General features: G+C 38.5%; 1 gene segment (V, D, J or C); it reads right to left on the bottom strand.

The window, feature by feature from the left end:
* Window positions 1-4,661: 4,661 nt before the first annotated feature.
* On the bottom strand, window positions 4,662-8,698 carry LOC308117879 (Ig kappa-b4 chain C region-like). The segment is given in 3 exons: window positions 8,642-8,698; window positions 6,220-6,370; window positions 4,662-5,170 (listed from the first exon to the last, which is right to left on the bottom strand).
* Between the last annotated feature and the right edge of the window lie 212 nt (window positions 8,699-8,910).

The raw sequence follows: 8,910 nt of genomic DNA, 5'->3' as shown, positions 1-8,910 counted from the left end.
ATGAAAGAGTTTGCCCTCTGGTGGTGACTTTGTGTCACTACATTGTTGTGTAAAGTTACAAACATTAACGAGTTGATGGGTGAAGTTACGTTCACATTCTATTCCATTGTTCATTTTTATTCACTCACAGACATTTAGAGAAAATGCCCAGCCTATTTTAAAAGTAATGTCTTTTCAGCAATAGTTATGTTTTCTAAGAACAATAATTTATCTCATTTCTGACGGAATTAACCCTGAAATGAACGACAACGTGTAAATATGCACACATAAAAATGATTTGTTTTCCACAGTGATTCATCACTAGTGATGTTTTTCAGGATTATTTTGCAGTGGTAGGAAATCTAAACGTCTGAAGGGTCCTCGTCGCCGCCTGGTGGACAAAAGTAGAAACTACAAGAACATAGAAACTGTCATGGCGTCCTCCTCTCATATCAAGGTTGGCTCTGGTCACTGGTTAGTTTATATTTGATCAATAAAGGTGTTCAGCTAAACAATCACAGGATCAGGAAGTTGTTTGAACGTTTGTCGAAATGACCTTGACGCTTCTTTTAGATGCGGTAACTTAAAGGTATGAACTCTTTATAATCTCCTGAGCATTTAGAAAGCTTAATAAACTAAAAATCTAACTCAAGGAGTCAAATGATAAATGATACTCTTTGATCATTTGTGAAATCAACCTCAGAAAAATGTCCCAACCCCCTTTTGTTTCTGTTCAATGAAAATATGAAAGTAAATTAATACATGTGAGTTTTTTTAACCAGTTCATGATTATTTACAATCACAATCAGAGAGAAACTGTTTATCCTCATGAATTGACTCTTGTTGATCGACTAGATATCCAATTTATTTTTCACAAACAATAAACTTAAAACCAAAGTGTCCCTCTCATTTCCTTTCTAGTTAATTTGGCACTTTTCAGAAAAAAGAAACAAAAAAGAACAATTACTGTCTATACATGCATGGAAAACACACTGAATTCGATATACACATGTAACACAACAGTCACTACAACAACCGATGCATTTTGAACTATACATGACCCACAGATACTTACAAAGACGAAAATTTCCCTAGGCTCAAGTGTTAAGAGCGACACAGCGTGTTCCTGTGAAGTTTCAGCCACGTTTCTGTAGTACTGCTAGCTTACCTTCACCGAGAGACAAAACAGCAAAGATCGTAGAGCGAGAGGAACACTCACTCTGCTACAACAAAAAACGATCCTCTACGGAGAAGATGAAGATGTGTCACTACATTAACTATTTAACTATAGCACACTTTTTAACAACCTTAGAAACTTCAGGACCATATAATGTCTTTAACCTAAAGACATGACAGTGTCCCTCTCATTTTCTTTCTAGTTAATTTGGCACTTTTCTTGACAAAAGGCCAAACAAGTTGATCGTCACACTGATGGATTAATATCTCATCTATTGATCAACTGATTGATGGAAAACAATCTTTAGATTCTTGTAAGTGCTGAGCTCTCAGCAGATTCTTTGACCTTTGGTAGTAAGTTCATTTTAAACTGTTGAATCTCTGTTAATTCTTTGACTTGGATGTGCAGCAGCACCGACTCCAAAGCACATTTTGTAGACGTCCTTGTAAAGCTTCACTTCCTCTCTTCCTGTTGTCCTTCTGTCACACATCAGCCCTGACACTGCCTCACTTCTTCAACCTCTCTGTGGACTGTCCATCCCTCTGGACGCTTGACCTCAGAGCCTCACCACCTCTGCTCTGAGCTTCTTCTCCTGTCTCTTCTCTCACATGTTCTGTCTTTTCTCTGCTGTGCAGACCTCCACCTCTCCTTTCCTCAGACCATTATGAAAAAAGGAAACGTCCTGGATACCATCAATGAAGTCACCATCATCCATGCCTTCACCTTCCTCATCCCCTGTGTCAGACAGGCTGCTGGACTTCTGGACTGACCCCTCCTGACTCACCCTCTTAGAAGCATGAAGTGTCTGTGGGGAGTCATTCTTTACTCCCACAAATCTTCCTGCTGCTTCAGCCACAAACTTAATAACATCTGACCTTGATTTCTGCTGAACCGTATGGCTGTTAACGCCAGCGTTTCCACTCATTTAGTTTTAGATGTGATACAATTATTCTCAATTCTTTGATTTTCCATGTACGGACGATGATTCTGGACACATTAAAGATGCATTAACGTTTTGTAAATGACGTCTTTAAAGTCAAAATCCTGATTTTATTTATTTTACTTTAATATAATATTTTCAGAATAAAGTCAAACTTCAGACTTTTTAAGTCTCCAAGGAGAAACTCACCACTTTGATAACTTTTCATCTGGTGAATACAACTATGTACATGAGTCAATGTTTTATCAGCATTATCAATTGTCATTGTCATTGTTAATGCTCTCATTGCTGCACTGTTTAGCGCTCTCGCTTGACAGAAGGTTGTGGGTTCAAATCCAGCTGGAGCTGTTTGTGGAATTTCCTTGTGTTTCCTCAGGGTTCTCTGGTTTCCTCCCACATTCCTAAAAACTGCATGTAATGTTAATGCTAAATGAAGTGTCTGTGTGTGTCCTGTGGAAGACTGATGACCTGTCCTTTCTCTTTTGAAACGTATTTTCATGGACGTCCATAAGACGTCCAGACAAGACGTGAAAACAACGTCCAAGAAAGACGTCTAAAAAACGTTCATTCTGGCTCGTCTGAGGACGTCTTCTGGATGTCAAATATTGACGTCTATATGATGTCCAGAAAAGACATCCAGACAACGTCCAAGAAAGACGTCTAAAAAACTTTCATTCTGGCCCCTCTGCAACTGCAACGTGAAATAAGTGTCGGTCACGCTGCTGCTTCAACCAATCAGGTTTTGATATTGATGCTCTTTTTGTTTTTTAATTGATTCATTTTATTTTATTTTATTTCATTTTTTACTTTATTGCCCAAATGGGGGAACATCTAAACAGAGCAAACAAACATCAAACAACAAAAACAAACAATTTTAACAGACGATGCTCACAAATAATACATTAGTATAATCTTAAGCTCCATGGTATGAACTTATAAAGATAACTATAACAGATACAAATAAGGATGACATTATTTATTTTAAAAGAAAAGTATAATTAAAAAAAGAAAACACAAAAGGGACGAGGGAAGCAGAGGGTCTCATTATTCTTTTTGGAATAATTCTTTAAATAACTCAATAATTTTATTACTTTTTTCTGTGTTTATGTTACTTAGTGTTTTAATGTGTTCTTTAAATTCAATATAAAACTGAACATAATCTGGGTTTACCTTTGCTAATCTGCATTTGCGAATGGGAAATTTTCCAACTAGAATTATTAAATTAATTATAAATTCTATGTCTATATTTTTGTAATTAAAATATGCAATTACATGTTTACAATCAATTTGAGCATGATTTTAGTTTTACATAGTGTATAATTCTCAGTCCATAAGGTATTTGAATAGGAACAGTAAAACAATTAATGATTAATGATTTGGGATTAATGAGTTTTTTTTCACTTTCTAAAAATTTGGATAAGTTTATATTTGTTAAATATATGTTGTGCAAAATATTGATATGTACTTGCTTAATTTTATTGACAATACAAAATCTGTATGGCAATAACCAAGCTCTCTGCCAATCAATGTCTGTTAAGATAAAATTCCAAAAAGATTTTCCTCTGGGACTTATTCTCCTTTTCTCATAAAAACAGTTTCTTTTATGTTTATTACTTCAGTTTTGATTCAAAATGTCTAAACCTTTAATAAACAGCAGGTTTGATCCTCAGAACTTCTTGATATTGTAGGTGACTCTTCATCAGGTGAAGTAACCCAGTGCCGATGGCTTTTATGACACTAATAGATATTGGTGACTCAGGACCCGCCAGCAGGCCTCGGGTGACGTCAGCGTATTCAAGCCCTCTGATTGGCTCGTCAGAGAGTTCACTCTCCAGCGCCAGCCGACTGCATCTGGAGGGAGCTGCATTAACAATATTATAGTTGTGTTTGTTTAATAGTGGTTTTGTACACCGACAATGGCTAAAGGAGAAGATAAAGAGATGTGGTAGCAGATTTATTGTCAAAACACTTTTCAAGTGGGACTTTTCCTAGAGGTCATTGGGGCTACAAGCACACAGAGGTCCGGTACAATTTACTTGTGCTCACTACAGGTTCCATGGCAGGATTCAGGATTATGTTATTCCCCATTATATTATTTTCAAACCACGAAAAACTGACGTTTGTCACCGTCCACGGCCCCCAGGAATTCTGGGAATAACAGCGGCTTTTTTATGAAGCTGAAACAGAAGGAGACTTAAACTTTGATTCTTTTCATCCATAAAGGTTTTTATTCTGGCAACACGAGTATCTATCTGTGATGCAAAGGCTTTTTATACTGCATCTCTGCATGATGACCTGGTTTTTGTAGCCATAAAAAGTGATTGAGGGGTGGATTGACTCAGACCAGCACTAGTGAAGGCCGAGGTCTGAAATGCAAGGCTGCCACTGTTACAATCTAATCCAACCATTTATAGGACATGCAAATACGTTTCAACTTCCAGCTTTTATTGAAAGATATAAATAAGGATGTGAGGATATAAACACTCTCATATAATATTTTTACATTCATCCATCTTTGCCATGATTATTTTATTGTTGTAAAAAAGTCATGAAAGACCAAAGATTGAGGTGAAAACTGTCTTTATTTTGTCAAAGCTTGAAGAAAATGATGATGAAAGAAGATGAATATTGATGAAGTCAGTTTGCTTTGATGATAGAAGAAAGTGAAAGAGGGTGAATGACAGAGGTGAGATCAGTGTGAGAGTAAAAGCAGTGTGAGAGTCCCAGTGAGTCCGGTCAGGAATGGGAACACTGGTCTCTCCTCAGTGTCTCTCTGAGGGGAGTCTGGGAGCCCCGGGTGGCCTCACAGGTCACAGAGCCCACCTTCCTCCACTGGTCTGCAGGGAGCCTCAGGGTGCTGCTCCAGCTGTAGAGGCCGTCCTTCTGCAGCACCCCGGGGCTCCTGCTCTCCTCCCAGCTGCTGCTGCTGCTGCTGCTGCTGCTGTCCTCCACCTTCCAGCTCAGACTCCAGTCTGAGGGGAAGCCCTCGTTGGCCAGGCACATGAGCGTGGCCTTCCCCTGCTGCAGCTCCTCTCTGGAGGGGGGCAGCACCGTCAGGGTGGGGCGGGTATCACCTAGGAGACACCAATCAAATTAGAGGACAGGGAGCACCCAGCTGTCAATCAACCAGCACACACCTGGACAGCTTTAGTGGGAGACAGCTGATTTGGTCCTGGAAGAAGTTGCTGTCAGAGGCTTTTTCTGCTCCAGCAGTCACTCACTCACACATTGTTTCACTTCCCTTTAAGAAGCCTCTCATGCACATCAGCACAGAGAGAATCATCCAACACTTTGACCTGAAATACCTCAAACTACACAGGAAGGAACACAAGCTGATGTCTCAACGTTTACTCTTCATTTGCATCAACGTTATCAGAAAGTTTACACTTTACAACTTATGACTGGAAACTTTAACATGAACTTCAAATCTAAATTAATATTTTCAATTATTAGGAGCAAAATGTGAAAAAAACAGTGAAAATTATATCAAGAGGTTTTAATAATTTTACAACATTTATCATCAGTATTTCTATTTTACTGTAAAATAACAATATTAATGATGCATTTTAAAGTAAGAAGAGAAACAGAATTGTGAAACATTCTATAGAACCAAGAATAAATCCAGCTGTGATGAAGAGACACTCAATAAAACAAGAAGAATAAAACCTGCACACATTCCAACACAAACACATTTCAAACAGTGGACATGTCAACTAAAACTCAGCCCAAAGACAGACCAGTGCACCAGAAATGTCCCTAAATACACAGGTCAGTGTAAAAACAGCTTCAACATGAGACTGGTAGAGTTAAAACAGTGTGTTCCACAGCCATCAGGCTCTAACTGAGCACATTTAAAGACTGACAATATCTTTGGTTTTGTCATTTAATCCTAATGAGATTTTAATCCGGTGTAAATTTAAAACTAATAACTTTTCTCTGTGATCAAATTAAAGTGAAACAGAGCTGAGCTAAACTACATGAAATCAATGGAGATTAAAACTTGATCACTACAATAATTATTAAGAAAAAAAACCATCTTTCTAATCTCAAATCATTCAAAACAAGGTTTAATGTAGGAATTTGAATTATTTAGTTGAAAGAATTAAAAGGAGAATAAACTTACTTCCAACATCCAGTCTGGTTCCTCCACCGAACGTGTACCACAGTGATACAAACTCATTGAGCCGCTGTACAAAAACCTCTGACTGTAGAGAGACGCCACTCTCTGATTCTGAAACCAACAAACTCACCAAAACAACTTTTACCACCTGATCCTAACGGAACACAAGAGAACAGTTCTTTCATCTGCAATGTCTACTTGAAATACATATATTTATAGAGATTGTTTTAAAGATTATTTTATATTTATTCTATTATGTCTATTGGAATTTATTCCTGAAGGGATTTGACAGCAAAAATTTGATAATTTTAAAAAATATAAAAACTACAGATATATCTTTAATAATTCAGTTTAATTCCTTAATATTCTTATAAAAGTTTGAATCCAGAGTGAAAGTGAGAGATGAAAGTGATCCAGGTCCCTGTTGGAGTCAGTCAGAACATTTCCATAGAGCCACTTTGCATCAGCAGCACCATGCTCCAGTGCTCTGGGAGAGTTTATAGTCCTGACAGTTGAAGACTGGATGACTGACAGCCGTCCTTCATGACAACAGAAGACAGAGAAATCCTCCTCATCAGAAACATGAGTGTGATCTGCGTCCTCATCTGGACTCTCCTCTGCTGCTGCTTCACAGGTAAAGTCCAGAGAATCAAACTCCTCTCCTCTGTCAACATCCGTCCCTCTGAAATGAAGCCCACAAAACCATGAGGCTGCTTGATGTTTCTGTCTGTGTTTCCTCAGAGTCCAGAGGCCAGGTCACAGTGACTCAGCCTGCAGCAGTCAGCTCTGCTCTGGGAGCCTCCGTCACCATCACATGTAGGACCAGTCAGGATGTTTATTATGGTTCTGGTTATCACTATTTAGCCTGGTACCAACAGAGAGATGGACAACCTCCTAAATTGCTCATTTACTACACCAACCGTCGAGAATCAGGGACTCCAGATCGTTTTACAGGCAGTGGATCAAACTCTGACTTCACTCTGACCATCAGTGGAGTTCAAGCTGAAGATGCTGCAGTTTATTACTGTCAGAGTTATCATGACATCAACAGTCAGTGGGTGTTCACACAGTGAAAAACCGTCGTACAAAAACCTCCCTCAGTCAGACTGAACAGAAACTGACTGCTGCACACTGATACACTTCACTGAAAACACACACACACACACACACACACACACACACACACACACACACACACACACACACACACTTTAGAAATCACTAACATGAACTGAACTAATGAATTTATTTATTGAGATCAGATGTTTCTTCACCAGAGGCGGTGGTGTTTCAACATGTAAATACTTGGTGGTGAGATTTTATTTCAGGTCTACTGAGCGCAGAGTTCAACACCACTTCATACCAAACTAAAGTTTGTGCAGAAGTTTTGAGCTCCAACATCTTCATGACAACCATATACTGTAGGATCCCATCTTGTGAAAAGGTTTAACACGGGGAATAGCCTCTGATTAAATCATTTAATAAACTAAACTGTGTCTCGGTGGGGAGTTGAACACGGGCCGACTGATTGCAAGGAAAGAATTCCTCCACTAGACGAGCAGCATATTGATTTACAAGTGAGATTCTTACACAGATTTTATTATGACCTTACACTCACTTTACCTCCAGTTTCTCCTCTAAAGTCAGAGTTTTACATTTATACACCAGTAAATAATCAACCTCATTCATTTGGATTCTTAACTGTTAGCTCTCGCGGCGCATAAGCTGGCGTCACAACTCACTCTGGTTCTGTCAATCAGTGCCTCCATTGACGCCAGCCAATCAGCTCTGAGCTTCTAAATCATCCTGGAGCAGGGCTTCGGGCTGCAAGCCCCACTCTCCATAAAGATCATGTGATCTGAATGAATGTACCACAGCCTGAGCATGAACACTTACATCTGACTGCATGAAATACAAACTGCATTGAGAGAGAGGAGCTGGTCCAACTCATGCAACCATCAGTGTGGATCAGGAGAAAACTCAGCCTGAAGCAGCAAGAGGAGACCAAGAACCAGGAAGTTCAATCCTCACACACAAATATGCAACTCAGGAGGAAGCTATATTCACAGAAAATAAAATACTATAGATGATCTTAAAGGATTAATAATGTACTTTGCCTGCAGTTATTTTTCACTGGTTCATCAGGTGGTGCTCCTATGGAGGGCTGACTGTGCCAAAATTAAATAATGAAATAAACCATTCAATAATTAATTAAATGTGTCATTAATTAATTAAAATTGGAATTAAATACATAAATGTGTCATTAAATGTGTCATCCATGAATTAAAATGAATTCATTTGATGTAAAAACATCTATAAATATTTCATGATGTATTTAATTATTTCATGGTCCGGTGTTGCACGGCTTCATGAATTAATTTTATCTTGTTAAACTCGTCCATCAAACTCAGTGGGCGGGGCTAACACTGATCGAGTCAAACACATTGCTGTGTTCTGAAGAGTTTCTGAACAAACAGGACATCTCTGCCTCACCTTTAACTGACCATTGCATAATAACATTATCCTTGGTTCTTCCAAAGAATAGTCCCAGCATAAATTTGATTTTGAAATGTAATAATACACTGTTGGATAGCACTGTATTTTGTAAGGAAGTAAAACTGCTGATTTTAGAGCTTGAACCTTTGGAAATGTTTTCTATTAGTAAATGGGAGAGTTTCAAATTTAAAGTAAATG

Source organism: Lipophrys pholis (assembly GCF_963383615.2).
Source record: "Lipophrys pholis genome assembly, chromosome: 12".
Classification (NCBI taxonomy): Eukaryota; Metazoa; Chordata; class Actinopteri; order Blenniiformes; family Blenniidae; genus Lipophrys; species Lipophrys pholis.
The sequence above is the reverse complement of the archived record's forward strand: the minus strand, read 5'-3'. Positions and strand labels throughout refer to the sequence as shown.